The 18,457-nt window shown below is 39.5% G+C and overlaps 1 non-coding gene and 1 pseudogene across 1 annotated transcript; one reads left to right on the top strand and one right to left on the bottom strand.

The window, feature by feature from the left end:
• Positions 1–761: 761 nt before the first annotated feature.
• LOC122430106 lies at positions 762–13,440 on the bottom strand (annotated as a pseudogene).
• LOC122430254 lies at positions 8,209–8,310 on the top strand. The gene has a single exon (XR_006266326.1). It is a non-coding gene; the product is annotated as a U6 spliceosomal RNA (small nuclear RNA).
• Positions 13,441–18,457: the final 5,017 nt, after the last annotated feature.

The raw sequence follows: 18,457 nt of genomic DNA, 5'->3' as shown, positions 1-18,457 counted from the left end.
AGGTGATGGAGTTTTAAGGATTGAGCCTCTTCAATGAGATGTGTGCTTTTATGTATAAGAGACACACAGAGCTACCAAGCCCTTCCCCCCATTTGAAGATACAATAATAAGTGTGTGACCAGAAAGGACACTGCATGACCACGCTGTGGAAATCCATTTCCATTGTTATAAGTCTATGATATTTTGTTATAGCAACCCAGAAGGACTAAGATAGCATCCTAACAGTCTTTAGACAGTTCAGTAAACTTCATGCTATTTGTACAAAGGTTAGAAGCACTGATCCTGTCTGGTGTAACACTGTGATAGTTGGCTGACAGTTCGTGGCTGGCTTTCATAAAGAATCCTGAGAATTCAATCTTCTTCGTAGCATGACCAGAACCATGAAAAATTGTCTAATACTTTTATTCTAATAACTTGACCCAAAATAATTTTCTGTGATTCTATGTAATCTCTTAATGGTCTTCTTTGTTATGCCAGCTTCTGCTATTTGTGACAATTTTAATAGGAACTTCATTCTCTCAATTGTAGGGGTAGAATTTCTTTTGATTTTCAATTAAATGAAAATAAGAAATGTTAACAAATTACCCTCTTAGATTTGACATCTCTGCTGAGTCTGTGTTTATTTTTTTTTAAGAGGAGACCCATTTCACAGAGCATGCATGAAAAAGCTGTAAATTTCAAAGAAGCTTGGTATGGGATAGATCATTAGGACCATCTCAGAGCTGGATGGAATGGATGTGGATTTAGCACTCGTCACTGATTCAGCATGCCAGGATCTTGGTGTACATGTCAACTGTACGGGAATCCCTGCTCCGGCACTTGAACACTTTATAAAAGGTAGAATGATGCACATCTTCCTTGCTGGACACCATTGCTGGGAATCCTGACCAGTACATGCGATCCTCAGACAACTTCCGCCTGACTGGAAGAACCATCTGAATACCCAAAAAATAATGACTTCTTATGCACTTTATTAGTATTTGCTTATCTTTGTCTCTTATAATTATCAAATTAAGATTTGGGGAAGACATACGAATATAAAACTCTCTAGATATGGATTTTGGAGCCACCTTATGAGAAAACAATTAGGAATCTAAAATGTAGAAGCATAACTCAAGTTTAGTTTTAACTTTCTCTGTTCTTCCTTCCCAATCTCATCCTTTGATTTGAGGAGAACAGAGAGAGAAGACAAGTGGATTTCAATAGCAGATGTCCTGGGATACTTTGAGAAAAATTCTGAGCTTGGAAATTCTGTTCTCTAGTTCTCTTACTCTTGAAAATATTTCAACCACCTGTGCTCAGGAAGAGGCAAACTTTTGGTGGAATTGTGTGCAATGCAGGGAAGGATGCACATGTCAAAAATTGCAGTGAAATTCTGATTCCTTACAGTAGAATCTATCACTCTGAATGACTAGGCTCCTGCTTTATGTAGTAGCAGTCTAGCGTATAGAATTCATGAATCTTTTACTTACAAAATGAAAGACTTCAAAACTCCTTATGTATTACAGAGGTCACCTCTTTCATTCATATACAAAGCAAGAAAGCCCTCTGCAGGATGCTCACCTGGGTGAATCGCCTCTCTAATATTGTTTGAACTTTGTATGACTTTTTAATATACTCTTTTGCATTTGATAGAATAGCATCTGAGATGAAATTCTTAATCCACTGGTCCACGATTAGATAATACAGAGGACTATTCCAGAGGTACTGAAACATGAGTATCCACCTAGATAGGTCTGCATTCTAAGCAAACATAAGAAACAGTCTTAGTAAAATAATCATAATTCAGTGGTTTTTGGTAACATGTGATCTTTGCTCAAGCAGCTGACCTAAAAGACTTTTGCTTATTCCTATGTGTATGCAGAATTTTGAAGGTAGTAAAAGTTGCAAAATTATAAAATGTAAGCTATTAGTTCACACTTTGCTGAATTAATAAAATTCTGGATTATTTTAGGAACTAATTCTTCTGATGAGTTCTAATTTATAACATGAAGAATGTTCATTTTTCCTCTGAAATTCTACCACCCACTCAGTGAGTTCTTTGATGTTTTTATATTTGCATGAGAGAAATTTAGGTATATTATGACAAGTCAGTATGTGTCTGCAGTACCTGACCCAGGAAAGAGACATTCTGCCTGTGCCCACATCATTGTCACCCAGTGATTCTTTTGTATTAATTAATCAGATGAGTCATTCATATTGATTTTTGATTGGTAATTTGTTTTATGTTGTTACAGCAAAGAAACAATGAAGAAGACATGACATTCCTAAACAGGCTTTCTTTCCTCAGTTGATCCCAACACCAGCCCCCATGCTGGTATCAGAAGAGTCTGTCTTGTTGACTTGTGTCTGGGCAGAAAATGGCACAATGTTGTCTTTAGTAACAGCATCGGTGGGATTCACAATGGAGGGTTTTCCCCCTAGTTCACTACTACTAGTAGAATTGAGCATGAAAATGCCAGGGGGCAGTTAATATGCTTGATTTCTTTGCAGCCATGAACTGTTTTAGTGGTAAAGACTAGAGAACGGAATAGGATGAACTATAGTAATGCACATAAAGTGCTTAGTAAAACGTATGGACTTGTAGTAACTCTCAAAGACATTTAAATTCAAGCTTATTGAAAAATCCCTCCTCCTCCTCGTTTTTGAGCTTTTTCTTTACTTGATCATCCTCATTATTAATGAGCTTAACAGAGGAAAAGATTGCTGGTATCATTAAGAAAATTGTAGAGAGAGAAGATAGTATTTAAGGGGGGATTGATGTGAAAATATTTTAAATAATATTAGGACAAAGGATAATGTAGGAACTCACAAAGGGAGATTATAATGTTGAAATATTGGAGCTGCCATAAATGATTGAGGCTGGATATGTAAACTGTGCTATGCTCAGAACAGAGACAATTGTTGTGGCCATGAGAAGCAAAGCAATGTTATATAGGCCATTGTGGGCGAGACTTACAAATTAAAAATATAAGGTGACAGAGGAGTCATTGAGAATGATGAATGAAGGAGGTGTCAGAGAGCAGAAGCAGAATCAGGAGAGCCTTGAAAGGCAGACACGCTGGCTCAAGTGGTGCAGTATAGGACTCCCACGTACGAGTCACTAGTAACAAGGGTACTCAAAACCGGGGTGTGTTTCTTACATATTCATGAATTTTACAATCTCATATTTTACACATGGACGTTCCCATTCATTTCCTGTTTTTGTACAGTATAAAGGCTGCAATCCTGTGTCTAATGCATTGGTTGAACTAAACTTGTCTGCATGGACAATTTATAGATCTGTTGTTTATTTTGCTACTACAGATCATCCCATGATTTCATTCATTCTTCATCAACTGCATAATATAATTTCTCTTCAACTGCTAACAGTTCTTCCACCGTATTTGCATGTACAGTTACCATTAATTATGTCTAAACATCTGGAGCTTGGTAAGCTACATACTGTCTCATCTGATCCAGTGAAAAACCCAGGTGAAAGACTCATGTTCATTTGTTGGGCTTTTTCGCTTTCTTCAGGAGCTTGGAGGGAATTGGTATGGCAGATGCTGGTGCCATTGATATACTCCAGTTTACTCTGGGAATACTTTTCATTCTGAAAATGATTAGGCAATTAGTTAAGATTGTTGGGCATTCAGTAGATAAATCCCTTACCAGAACATTAACATGTTTGATAGATATGTAATTTTTTTAACAGGGGAGCATCACAAAATTTGAAAGTCATTCTTTTCCTACTTTTTCTATACATTCTCTCTATAAAAATTATTTTACATCTAACTTTTCTAAGTTCCAACTTTTCCCATCTCTATTTTATCATTATCTTTTTTTTTTTTAATATTTGAACCAAATATAGTACTTTTTACCAATAGTTGGTGCTTCCCACGTGACGGTAGTGGTAAAGAACATTCCTGCCAATGCAGGAGATATAAGAAGACTCAGGTTTGATCCCTTGGTGAGGAGCACCCCTTGTGAGAGGGTACAGCACCACACTCCTGGACTCTCGCCTGGCAAATCCTATGGACAGAGAAGCCTGTTGGGCTACAGTCAGTAGGGTTGCAAAGCGTTGGACACAACTGAAGTGACTTAGAATGCATGCATGCACCTATATTTAACCATTTAATCTCTTGTTTACAGTGGGTTAGAGCCAATATATTCCCTTATAAGGAGTAATACAGTTATGACTCTGACTTATCTCTGAACCCGCTCACCAAAAAGCTTAGTGTTCATCCCAAGTACAGAATACAATGTTGTTTATAGTGACAAAATGGGACGTCAGAAAAACATGGCATAAAGTTATGGGAAATACTAAGGAATGAACTGAGAATAATGAATAGAAAAATCTACCTAACATTTTGATAGACAAAAACTAGTCTTTAGCGGAAATTATGAACATTTGAAGAGATGACTTGAAAGAGATGGAAAAAAAATGGACAGTTAAAAAAAAGGAGGATGAAACAAAAACTAGTGAGTAAAAAGAACTTCGAGAATTTAATAGAAACCTTTAGCACCGCCTTTTATTATCTATCTGCTTTACCGTGTGCTCCTTGATTGGCCTAAAAGAATTAACATACAACTTTCAAATACCTTCATCAGAAAGAGAATAGTTGTTTCCAATTGTAAACTCCCCTTCGACTATAATTCTAAACCTATTCACTGCAAATCTTAAACAATAATTTGTAGCATTAAAAAAACTACCAGTATTCGTTTTTGTGACCGGGATTCAGCTTTGTTTAACATGTTCCATCCACCCAGTTCACTGCAGAGCAGTTCTCATTTATTGGCTATTTACTCTGAGCCTGGAGAAAAAACCCAGAGACACACTGAAGGACCAGAAAATCAACATGCTTCCTTTTCCCCAGTCCCACCTAAAAGTGCTTTAGTCAGGTAGTATTATGGACTGAATGTGTGTTCTTTAAATTCATATGTTAGAGCCCGAACTGCCAAAGTATGCTGTTTTGAAAAGGATTCCGACTTTTTGGCACACCATGGTCTATAGCCCTCCAGACTCCTCTGTCCATGGGATTTCTCAGGCAAGAATACTGGAGGGGCTTGCCGTTCCCTTCTCCAGGGAATCTTCCAGACCCAGGAATAGAACCCAGGTCTCTCCCATTGCAGGCAGATTCTTTACCATCTGAGCCACCAGCAAAGCCCATTAAGGTTAAATGAGCTCTTAGGGTGCAACACTCATCCAATAGGTTTAGTGTCTCCATGAAGCGAAACACCAGAGAATTTTCTCTTCTGTCTCTGTGTCTGTGTGTCCTTTCCTCTGTCTGTCTTCCCCACCCCCCACCCTGTGTGAGGACGCACGGAGAAGCCATCCTGGGAAGAAAGAGTTCTTACCAGAACCTCACCTTGCTGGTGCCTGATCTGGGACTTCTAGCCCCCAGAGCTGTGAGGAAATAAATTGCTGGTGTTTATTCCACTGAGTCTATTGTATTCTTTTATGGCATTCCTAGCTGACAAACACAAAATCTTTTATTTTAGAAATTTAAAGAGAGAAATGAATGAAAGGAAATTGAAAAAGTTGTTGCACTTCTTAGGAATCTTTCAGATTTCACAAAACTGGTCCTTTCTTCAATTTCCACATCTTATGAGCTGACGGCGTCTTTAACCTAGAGAGTGTGTTATTTGAACTTTGGCTGATGCAGCCCTCTTGTTTAAAGGATAGCATGGCCCAGTCACTTACAGGAAGGTAACTTTTGGGAGCCTGGCAGGCTACAGTCCATGGGGTCCCAGGAGTCGGAACCGACTTAGCAACTAAACCACCACCACCACAGTAGTTACAAACTCATTGAACATTATTGTGGTAAGGTTATGCATGTCATGGGACAGCCTGGAGGCATGGCTAAACACTTTTCTAAGGAATTTCAGGGGGAGGCCAAACACGTCAGGACCCCAGGCAGGCATACATTGCCTTGGCACAGGAGCAGATTTGACATGACCAGCAGCAGGAGCAGGCAGTACCCTCCTTAAATAAAAACATGAGCCATTCTGAGATGATCTAGCCACCTGAGGTTATCAACTCCATCCTGTGGAGGGAAGCCTTCTCTTTCCCTGTGCTCTGAGCAGGAGTTGGTGCTGTAGTAGCTGGGGTGGGGAAGAAGGAGCGCCTTCTGTGTGAATTTAGATGGATGATGATATCTGCACAGATAGATAGTTGGAGAAGTAGGTTACTCCCTGCATTTTTGTATTGTCCCAGAAGTACTTCTGTGGTCTGCAAACGTTTGGAACTTAATCTGAGCCAGAGTATTTAGGCCATTCTTTTAAGACAGTTTAAACGAACCCAGGTTTGCTGCATTGCGGGCAGTCTTTACTCTCTGAGACCCCAGGGAAGCATCATTCCAACATTAATAGAGAGAATACTCTTCAGATGATGACCTGTACTTCTTACTGTGACACATCAGGAAGTATCACTGTTTGTGTAACCATTTGTAATTCAGTGTCAAAATTTTACATGACTGCTTTGTTTGCTACTCAAGATGTCAATAAATATTGATAAACATTAAAAAAAAAAAAAAAAAAGTTTAATGTTGGGACTCTGCAGACTCTGACCAGAGAGGCCCTCTAGGGGTTTCTAATTTTTTCACTCTACACTGACTAGTGCTTGAATTTAGACACTGAAATGACAAGAAGTGTACAGTTGATCTGTGTGGTTTACCATCACGCTGGGGTAAGAGTAAACACATGACTGACTGATCGCTACTACTGAGTACAGAGAGAATACTAAGAGAAAAGGTACTGAACCTTGGATCTGCTAACTCAGCTTCGTAACCCCATGCATGTCATTGATACTTTCCCAAAAGCTTTAACACATCTTAAAATTTGCCTTTCACAGTAACGCTGTGAGATAGCTTTCATCTTCACTATGATCATCAAGTTATGTTAATGAAGATGCAATGCTTTGGAGAGGATGAATAATTTTCCCTGGTCCCATTATTAGCAGATGGAGGTGACTGGGCACCAAGCAGTCATCTGTTCACTTCCTGATGTCACATCACACATGCCTGTGGGCTCTCCGTCTGCATGTGTGTAACCAGGACCACATCAGGAGCTGTGATGACTCAGCTTAACGTGAAAAAAATTTTGTTTTTGACTGCAAAACAGCAGTGACCTTAGAACACTGGTTTTATCCACTTGTTCTGCTCTGTCTATAAAATACTTACTATTAACATCTTTGACAATTATCAGTGTGGGGGCCTGGTTCTCCGGGCTAGACGTTCTTCTAGGGAACTTGACAGCTCTTCTACTTTTATGCATCCTTAATCTTCTCATTACGTTTGTTTCTTCGAGACAATGGCAGGTAAATGTCCAGATGGTCATCCAAGAGTCTTACCTCTCAGCACCCAGGACCCTGTCACTGGCTCTGCGGACATGCCTGGCCTTTCCTGACTGTGAGGTTTCAGGGAGAAAATCCATCTCTCCAGTCGGGAGCACATCCTGACAACCATGTGGCTGAGTTTTCTAACCATCTCCAAACATCTCCTCTTTGATAGGAGAACTAGACCTTCATGCTTCCTTGATGTGTTGTAATATTTCAGAAATTATTCCTGGCCCTACTTTTGGCAAACAGAAGCATAAAATCATTGACTCTTGCAAGCATGATTTTAATATTAATTTTCCTGTCTGTCCTTTGTAAGTAAGCAGAATTTAAGACTGAAGTATACAAGAATTGAGTCTGGACAAGAGAACTGATAAAATACGGATTTTATCCTGGTGAATGAGATCTAAACATGATTCTTTTTCCAGTTTACTAGAAGAGTGGTAATTTAATGAAGGATAAGATATCAGCATTTACTAGGTTTTCTCTGCTCTTAGTTACTTTAAAGGGGCATGTTATCTAAGAATAAAATGGTCATTTAAAATTAGGTGATGAAAATCAAAGCAGTTGTTCTCAAAAAGAAGACATATAAGTTGGAGAAATTTGGGACTGTCTCTCTCATCAGCTAAAGATCTTATTGTGATAGGCAAGGAGAATAATAGTTGTATAACATAGATATGTTTGTGTGCATATATTTCTGTGCATATATACATGCGTAATAAATAAATATATGCTTAATTCCTACATGGAACTTTGGACCTTATAAAATTCAATTTTATAAGTGGCAGTAAATAAAACAGAATACCCTAATTCTTAATGTAATTGATCATTTGTTGGTAGATGACTAACCATATGATTATTTTTTCTGTTAAAGTGTTATTTGTGTGTTTATTTGGTAGCATATATGTTAAAAAATTGGAATAATACTGAGAAGATTAGCATGGCCCCGGCCCAAGGATGACACTCAAATTTGTGAAGCCTTCCACATTTTTCTGTAACAGCTTCGAGGGGTCCGATGGGAAGCAAGGTGGGAAGGAGGTTCAAGACTGAGGCAACATAGGTAAACCTATGGCTGACTCATGTTGATGTTTGGCCGAAAGCAATACAGTATTGTAAAGCAATTACCCTTCAATTAAACATCAATATATTTAATGATTAAAACTGTTATTGGGGATCATATAACAGGTTCAGATGTCCATTTTATGACTAAAGAGGATCTGACTGCAAGCTCATGGTGTCAATTATCCTTGGTTAGTGATTCATTAACTCTATAGGTGAATGAGAAAAGTAAGCTAACAAACACTATTGTCTGTGACTCAGTGTCATAGCAAGGTATAATCCTTGTCTGCGTTCACTTTTAGGCGGCATAACGCCCAAACTCTGAAACTGAGGCCGTTCCCAGAAGCACACAGTCATGAGTTCTGTTCAGGGTCTCTGTTCCTGATGCTGGAGGCTTCTGTTCACTGGTCCACTAGGTCTGAAACTTTCTCTCCTGAGCATTCTCTGGTTCTATCATGTGCACAAATCTTTCTATTTTGATTGTCTAATTTGATTCTCTTATTCTTTTAATCAGACTACCGAGTCTCTTTACGATTTACTTTTCAGACCCTTTTGTGCTTTGACTTTTCTGATGCTCATTAGCGTATTTGCTTCCATGTCTAAATCTCTGAGTAGTTTTCAGTATCTACTATTCGCTTACTGTCTAGATTTTGGTGTTCCGCATCAGCATACTTTTATGAACTTCATTTTCCTTCTGGTGAAGTTTCTGGTATACAGCTTGAGCTGGTTGGCTCCCAACTGGCTTGTTTGTGTTGTCTCCAAAAAATTAGAGAACTCTGCTTTCTTTCTAGGCAATACTGCCCCTTCATTTAATACCATTGCTAATTTTCTGTGATTTCACCTCCTGCCTCATAAGCTTTGTCTTTCTCAATCTACTCTGACTTGAGTGCTATGTGTCTCTATGTTGGTATTACTATTTTATTTTGTTTTGTTATTTTAATTGGAGGCTAATTACTTTATAATATTGTATTGGTTTTGCCATACATTGACAGGAATAAACCATGGGTGTACATGGGCTCCCCATTCTGAACTCCGCTCCCACCTCCCTCCTCATCCCATCCTTCTGGGTCATCCCAGTGCACCAGCCCCAAGCACCCTGGATCGTGCATCGAACCTGGACTGGCGATTCGTGTCACATGTGATAATATACATGGTTCAATGCCATTCTCCCAAGTCAGCCCACCCTCGCCTCGCCCACAAATCCAAAAGACTCTTCTATACATCTTTGTGTCTTTTGCTGTCTCACATACAGGCTTATCATTAACATCTTTCTAAAGTCCATATATATATATATGTTAGTATACTGTATTGGTGGTGTTCTTCCTGGCTTAATTCACTCTGTATAATAGGCTCCAGTTTCATCTTCCTCTTTAGAACTGATTTAAATATATTCTTTTCACAGGCTGAGTAATAAGCCATTGTGTATATGTTCCACAGCTTTCTCATCATTCGTCTGCTGATGGGCATCTGGGTTGCTTCCATGTCCTGGCTATTATAAACTGTGCAGCGATGAACATTGGAGTACACGTGTCTCTTTCAATTCAGGTTTCCTCGGTGTGTATGCCCAGCAGTGGGATTGCTCGGTCATATGGCAGTTATATTTCTAGTTTTTTAAGGAATCTTCACCCTATTCTCCATAGTGGCTGTATTACTATTTTAAATAAATATCAACCTAGTATATCAGAGAATTAAAGGGAACAAAATTACAATAGGATTAGTAAAAATACAGTCCCGCAAATTGTAATCCAGTAATGTTCCCAGTTTTAAATGACTTTCTACCCATGTATTATTGAGGTCCCCTGCCCCTACTCACTCCTTACTAGGTGTTTCAATTTTTAAATAGAATGTAGAAAACAATGGAGTGGAAAATTCTGAAAATCACCTTGGATTTTAGATGCCTCAGATTAAGTAAGCAATGATTAGTTTTTTATAGTTAGTAGGGCTATTCTTAGCACACATAGCTCAGTGTACAGTGATTGGTATTGAGTGAAGGATGTATACTGTGAACTTCAATCACCAAACAGGTGATTGGAAATAAAGAAAGCACTGCCAGGAAGACGTAGATTTTTGTTCTGGAAGGAAAAACTTAGTGTCTCCCATCTACTATCTAATTTTCAGATTTTTCAAAACACTTACTCTTCCTTTGTTCATTCAATAATTTGAGTTGTTTGATTTTTTTCCTACTGAGTTGCATGAGTCTCTTATATAAACTTGATATGAAGTCCTTACCAAATATCTGATTTGCAAATATTTTTTTTTCATTCTATAGGTTGCCATTTAATTTTACTGATGGCTTCTTTTACTATGCAGAAGGTTTTGAGTTTGATGTGGTCTCACTAGTTTATTTTTGCAGCTCTTGCCTTTGCTTTTGATGACTGACTTGTTGAGCTGCTTGTATTTTGGAAAGTGATCCTTTATCAGCTGTTTTACTTGCTATTATCTTCTCCCATTCTTACCAAAAGACACAGACTGGATGAATGGATACAAAAACAAGACTCATATATATGCTGTCTACAAGAGACCGACTTCAGTCCTAGAGACATATACAGACTGAAAGTGAGAGGATGGAAAAAGATATTCCATGCAAATGGAAATCAAAAGAAAGCTGGATTGGCAATTCTCGTATTAGAAAAAATAGATCTTAAAATAAGAACTATTATAAGAGAGAAAGAAGGATACTACCAACTGATCAAGGGTCAGTCCAAGAAAAAGGCAAAACAATTTTAAATATTTATGTAGCCAACATAGGAGCACCTCAATACATGAGGAAAACACTAACTGACACAAAAGGGGAAATTGACAGTAACACACAAATATTAGGGCATGTCAACACTGCACCTATACCAATGGGCAGATCAACAAAACAGAAAATTAATAAGGAAAATAAGCCTATAAGGAAATATTAGAGCAAACAGACCTAACTGATATCTTCAGAACATCCCATCAAATGCAGAATACACTTTCTTCTCAAGTGCACATGAAACATTTTCCTCATTTTGGGTCATAAACCAAACCTCAGTAAATTTAAGGAAATTGAAATTATATCAAGCATTTTCTCTGACCACAACACTAGGAGACTAGATATAGATTATAGGAAAAAAAAAAAAACTTTAAAAAACACAAACACATGGAGGTTCAGCAACACATTTCTACATAGTAAACAGGTTACCAAAGAAATAAGGGAAATCTAAACATTCCTAGAAACAGATTACAATGAAAACATGATGATCTAAAACCTATAGGATGCAACAAGAGCAGTTCTAAGAGGGAAGGTTATAGTAATACAAATCCTACCTCAAGAAACACATTGAAGAGACAACCTAGCTTTACATATCTTTAGCTCTTTTTAAATTTCTCTTATCAATGTATTAGGGAACAGAAGTTGCTCAGTCATGCCCAACTCTTTGCGACCCCATGGACAGTAGCCTGCACCAAGCTCCTCTGTCCATGGGATTTTCTAGGCAAGAATACTGGGGTGGGTTGCTGTTTCCTTCTCAAGATCAATATCTTAAAGTTTTGTATAAAATCTTTCAACACATTTCTTAAGTTTATTTTGAAGTGTTTTATCTTTTTGTGATGCAATAGTAATTGGGCTTGTTTTCTTTATTCAACTTTCTGATAGTTCATTGTTGATATATAGGTAGGCAACAGAGTTTTGTATATTGGAATATATTAAACATTTGTATGTTACAACTTTAAAGAATAGACATTTTCCCATTAATAAGACATATTGATGGTCAAGAGGTATATGACAAGATGCTCAGCATTGCTAATAATCAAAGGGAATGCAGATCAAAAGCACAAGAGATATCACCTCTTCCATATTTGAATGGCTAGTACCAATAATGTAAGAAATGACAAATCTTGTTGAGGATGTGGAGAAAAAAGAGTGCTTATGAACTGTTGGTAGGGACGCACATTGGTGCAACTCCCAGGGTAAAATACTGTGGAGGTTCCTCAAGAAATTTAAAGAGAACTGTTATGTGATCCATTATCCCACTTCTGGATATATAGTCAAAGGAAATGAAATCATTGTCTCAAAGAGAGATCTGTATTCCCATGTTCATTGCAGCATCATTCACAGTAGACTTGGTATAGGAAGAACCTGAGTATCTTTCAATAGGTGAATGGATTAAAACAATGTGATATGACATATATAGGTAAATATGATTTAGCCATTAGATAAAGGAAGAAATCCTTCCAATTATTGTAACGTGGATGAAACTAGAGGGCACTAAACTACATAAACTAAGTCAGACAAAGAAAAATACAATACGATCTCAATTATAAGAAATCTCAAAAAAAAAAAAAATCTCTGAGAGACTGGACATCTTCGAGTGGCATACCGACTCACGGACATGAGTTTGAGTAAACTCTGGGTGTCGGCGATGTACAGGGAAGCCTAGCGTGGCGCACTCCATGGGGTCACAAAGATTCGGACATGACTGAATGACTGACTCAACTGAAGTGAAAGGAACTTACCTGTGTTCTCCTCAAAAAGCACAAGTTAAACATGTGTGTTGATGACAATGTTACTTAATAGAAAGGGAAACTGGTTTCTAATACATCCACAAAAGGGGGTGGACAAGATGACAGAGGGGTAGGTGGAAGTGGGTACACCTCTCTCCACCAATGCATCAAGAACGTCTTTCTTTTTTTTTTTTTTTTCATCAGAACTTCTAAAGACGCAGCAGTTCTCACAGAAGACCAGGTGAATACTGGCAGGATGCCCTGACTACTGAGGTGGAATATCCGGATCCACACAAAACTCAGTAGGAGAAAGGAAAGAAGGGACAAGGAGGAAGGGGAAAGAAGAAGGAAAGCATGTGGGACCAGCCTGCACCTGGGGGTGAGGGAGCTGATGCACAGGGGAGAGATCCCCACGTACATGGCCGTCCACTGGAATGGGGGAGTCATTTGAAGCACTTGGGGAGTGAACTAACTAACCTGTGACCGTCTGAACGGAGTGAGAACCACAGAGACAAGCCATGCTGCTGCCTTTCCATACCTCGGACAGGGTTGTAAGTCCACTGGTGTCCACGGAAGCTGAGAGCTGGAGCCATGGGGACTGCAGAATGATCCCAGGGTGAGGACTCCTGTTTACTGTGGGGAGTCAGCCGGATGGGGTGGGATGGAGGAAATCTGCTGCATCAAATGCTTCTTAAGGAAAGCCATGAGGCCATAAAAGTAGGGTTCAACTGCCTGTGGGGTAGAGCTATCTCTTTCTGCATGCTGGTACCTGTAGGTTGAGCAATAGAGAAAGACTTCAGTGAGGGTGGTCCTTGAGTGACTGATGCACTAAACAATGATGAGTTTTGAATGTCTATATGCCCTACCCCACCCTATTCTCTGTCTAAATTGTGGGTTTTAGCATCATAATATTTTTAGGAACTTAAATTTTCTGGTAGTCTCTGGTATACAAATTAAGCTAATTCCTCACATCTGGCTCCTTCTTGGTATTACAAGAAACTTTGAGAACCTTGCTTCCTCACAAGGCAATACTGCCCTTTACTTTACTACCATTGCTGACTTCCCATGCTTTCACTTCTTCCTACTATATTCTATGTCTTTCTCTATTCACTATAACTTTAGTAGTATGTGTCCCTATGTTGCTATTAATATTTATCAGTCAGTTCAGTTCAGTTCAGTCACTCAGTAATGTCCAACCTTTGCGATCCCATGAATTGCAGCATGCCAGGCCTCCTTGTCCATCACCAACTCCCGGAGTTTACTCAAATTCATGCACATCAAGTTGGTGATGCCATCCAGCCATCTCATCCTCTTGTTGTCCCCTTCTACTCCTGCCCCCATTCCCTCCCAGCATCAGGGTCATTTTCAGTGAGTCAACTCTTCGCATGACGTGGCCAAAGGACTGGAATCTCAGCTTCAGCATCAGTCCTTCCAATGAACACCCAGCACTGATCTCCTTTAGGATGGACTGGTTGGATCTCCTTGTAGTCCAAGGGACTCTCAAGAGTCATCTCCAACACCACAGTTCAAAAGCATCGATTTTTCGGTGCTCAGCTTTCTTCACAGTCCAGCTCTCACATCCATACATGACCACTGGAAATACCATTGCCTTGACCAGATGGACTTTTGTTGACAATATAATGTCTCTGCTTTTTAATATGCTATCTATGGTGGTCATAACTTTCCTTCCAAGCAGTAAGCATCTTTTAATTTCATGGCTGCAGTCACCATCCACAGTGATTCTGGAGCCCCAAAAAATAAAATCTGACACTGTTTCCACTGTTTCCCCATCTCTTTTCCATGAGGTGATGGGACCACATGCCATGATTTTAGTTTTCTGAATCTTGAGCTTCAAGCCAACTTTTTCACTCTCCTCTTTCACTTTCATCAAGAGACTTTTTAGTTTCTCTTCACTTTCTGCCATAAGAGTGGTGTCATCTGCAAATCTATGATTATTGATCTTTCTCCCGGCAATCTTGATTCCAACTTGTGTTTCTTTTAGCCCAGCGTTTCTCATGATGTACTCTGCATCTAAGATAAATAAGCAGGGTGACAATATACAGCCTTGACGTACTCCTTTTCTTATTTGGAACCAGTCTGTTGTTCCCTGTCCAGTTCTAACTGTTGCTTCCTTACCTGCATACAGGTTTCTCAAGAGGCAGGTCAGGTGGACTGTTATTCCCATCTCTTTCAGAATTTTCCTCAGTTTATTGTGATCCACACAGTCAAAGGCTTTGGCATAGTCAATAAAGCAGAAATAGATGTTTTTTCTGGAACTCTCTTGCTTTTTCGATGATCCAGTGGATTTTGGGAATTTGATCTCTGGTCCCTCTGCATTTTTAATTTTTTTTTTTTCCTCTGCATTTTTAAAACAAGCTTGAACATCTGGAATTTCACGGTTCACATATTGCTGAAGCCTTGCTTGGAGAATTTTGAGAATTACTTTACTACCCTGTGAGATGAGTGCATCATGAGGTAGTAATCTTTAGGCAAGCCTTATTTCACTTCTCTCCATAATGCCATTCAAACTAGTGTCTACCTCATGGAGTTGCACTAGAATTAAGGGAGATAATGCAAAAAAGAAAAAAAAATTTTTCAGAGAGAGACCAGAAGAAGATAAATGGTTTACAAATGTTTGTCACTTCACATTTTCTTATTGTGAAGTTACAACGAGGGAGCCTGGTCAAGGAAAACCAGCCACCTGGCTGTGTAGTGAAGGGCTCAGCCTCATTCAAAAGGAAGTCTGGACTTTGCCCTTGTTTCCTGGAAGTTCCTCTCTAAACCCTTAGGTTTAAAGATGTCAAAGGTTAATACTGAGAAAAGTGCTTTTGTTTTTGTGAGGGTCTTGGGCCAGCCTGACAGGGATGTCAACAGTGTGATTTAGAGTAAAAACTTTGAGTCACAAGAATGATGTGATTCAGGATGGGGGTTTTAGTCATGCAGTATCAGCTACACCTCTAGAGAGGTTTGAGCCTGAGATCAGCTGTACAGACCCTCAGTCATTCCTTGGCGATGGAGCCCCAGTAAAAACTCTGGACACGGAGCCTGGAGTGAGCTCCCATGTCTGCAAGTGCTCACTGCTGGCACATAGGTGCTGGGAACACAGAGCTGCCCATGACACCCTGGGAAGACGAAACCAAAGTTCCATGTCTCACATTTCCTTTGACTCTGCCCTATATGCCTTTTCCTGGGCAGTTTTTTATCTGTATCTTTTAAAAAGCTGCAATCCCCTGGATATATACAAGAGAAAATCATATTTTGTAAAGATACAGGCACCTCAGTGTTCCTTGCTTCATCAGGGCTTCCCTGGTGGCTCAGATGGTAAAGAATCCGCCTGCAGTGCGGGAGACCTGGGTTCGATCCCTGCATTGGGAAGATCCCCTGGAGGAGGGAATGGCAATCCACTCCAATCTTCTTGCTTATTATTATCCACGGGGTCTACCCCCATGGACAGAGGTGCCTGGCATGCTACAATCCATGTGGTCGCAGAGTCAGGCAGGATTAAGCAACTAAGCATAGCAGTGTTCATTGCAGCACCGTTTACAATAGCCGTTTACAATGTGGAAGTAACCTAAATGTCCATCAACAGAGAAATGGGCAAAGAAGATGTAGTGCAGATGCAGAATGTAATCTTACTCACCCATAAGAAGGAACAAAATAATGCTATCAGAAGCAATATGGATGGACCTGGATGTTGTCATACCAAGTGAAGTACATCAGACAGAGAAAGACAAAATCATATGATATCACGGATATATGGAATATCAAAAAATAGTACACATGAACTTATTTACAAACAGGACAAGAGTCACAACGTAGAAAATTATCTTATGGTTCCAGGGGGTAGAAGGGACGGATGAATTGTGACACTGGGATTGACGTGTACACACTAATATATATAAGATAGATAACTACTAAGGACCGATTGTATAGAAGAGGAAATTTTACTCAACCCTCTGATCACCTATTTGAGTTCAGTTCAGTTCAGTCGCTCAGTCGTGTCTGACTATTTTTGACCCCATGAACCGCAGCTCGCCAGGCCTCCCCGTCCATCACCAAATCCCGAAGTCTATCCAAATTCATGTCCATTGAGTTGGTGATGCCACCTAACCATTTCACCCTCTGTCATCCCCTTCTCCTGCCTTCAATCTTTCGCAACATCAGGGTCTTTTCAAATGAGTCAGCTCTTCGAGTACGGTGGCCAAAATATTGGAGTTTCAGCTTCAACATCAGTCCTTCCAATGAACACCCAAACTGATCTCCTTTAGGATGGACTGGTTGCATCTCCTTGCAGTCCAAGGGAGTCAAGAGTCTGGTCCAATGCCACAGTCCAAAAGCATCAATTCTTCGGCGCTCACCTTTCTTTATAGTCCAACTGTCACACCACACATGACTACTGGAAAAAACAACCTTAACTAGACGGATCTTTGTTGACAAAGTAATGCTTCTGCTTCTTACTATGCTGTCTAGTTTGGTCATAACTTTCCTTCCAAGGAGTAAGCATCTTTAATTTCGTGGCTGCAATCACCATCTGCAGTGATTTTGGGGCCCAAACCAATAAAGTCAGCCACTGTCCATTTTCCCCATCTACTTGCCATGAAGTGATGGGATGGGATGCCATGACCTTAGTTTTCTGAGTGTTGAGCTTTAAGCCAAGTTTTTCGCTCTCTTCTTTCACTTTCATCAACAGGCTCTTTAGTTCTTCTTCACTTTCTGCCATAAGGGTGGTGTTGTCTGCATATCTGAGGTTTTAATATTTCTCCCAGCAATTTTGATCCAGATTGTGCTTCATCCAGCCCAGCGTTTCTCATGATGTACACTGTATATAAGCTAATTAAGCATGGCGACCATATACAAACTTGACATACTCCTTTTCCTTTTTGGAACCTGTGTATTGCTCCAGGAGAAAACAATCTAAACAAGTAAACAAGACTGGATATACATATATATATATACAAGTTATTCACTGTTCAACAAAAACTGATATTTATAACACTGTAAATCAATTATATGTCCCTAAAAATAAAAAAAATGAATTAAAAATAAATCAAAGATCTGGAATAAAACATAACCACTTCTATAACAGCTTTCAGTGGGCTTTTGGAGTCCTAGGTTATTATGGAACCCAAGAAAGGTCTTGGGAGATCGCCAAACTTGTAATCGCTATCTGAAGTGAATAAAGTCTTAAGGACTTTCCACTCTGAAATTTGTATCTGTCAAAGGCCCTTTTCTTCATATGCATAGCCATGATATTATCATGTGGGTCAAATGGTACTTTGTCTACGAACTAAGTAACTAACTCATATTTTACATAGGAACATGTATAGGATGGGGGGATTGCTCAATGACTGATAATCAAGGAAGACGCTGGAGATACTCATATATTGTTGTGAAGTCCATCAAGGAGTTTGCCACCTGAGACCCTCCACCTGGGGCTGCTGGTCCTTACTCAGCTTCCTTAGTCCTTGGCTTCCTATCAGCACCACAGAGCATTCAGTAGGCATGAGGCATTGGGTTACCATAGACAAGTCAGTCTCCTCGTTGGGTGCCATGGTCTAAATGCTTGTGTTCTTCCAAAATTCATATGTTGAAAACCTAATCCCCAAAGTG

This window comes from Cervus canadensis, chromosome 28 (assembly GCF_019320065.1).
Source record: "Cervus canadensis isolate Bull #8, Minnesota chromosome 28, ASM1932006v1, whole genome shotgun sequence".
Classification (NCBI taxonomy): Eukaryota; Metazoa; Chordata; class Mammalia; order Artiodactyla; family Cervidae; genus Cervus; species Cervus canadensis.
This window is presented reverse-complemented; position numbering and strand designations above follow the sequence as displayed.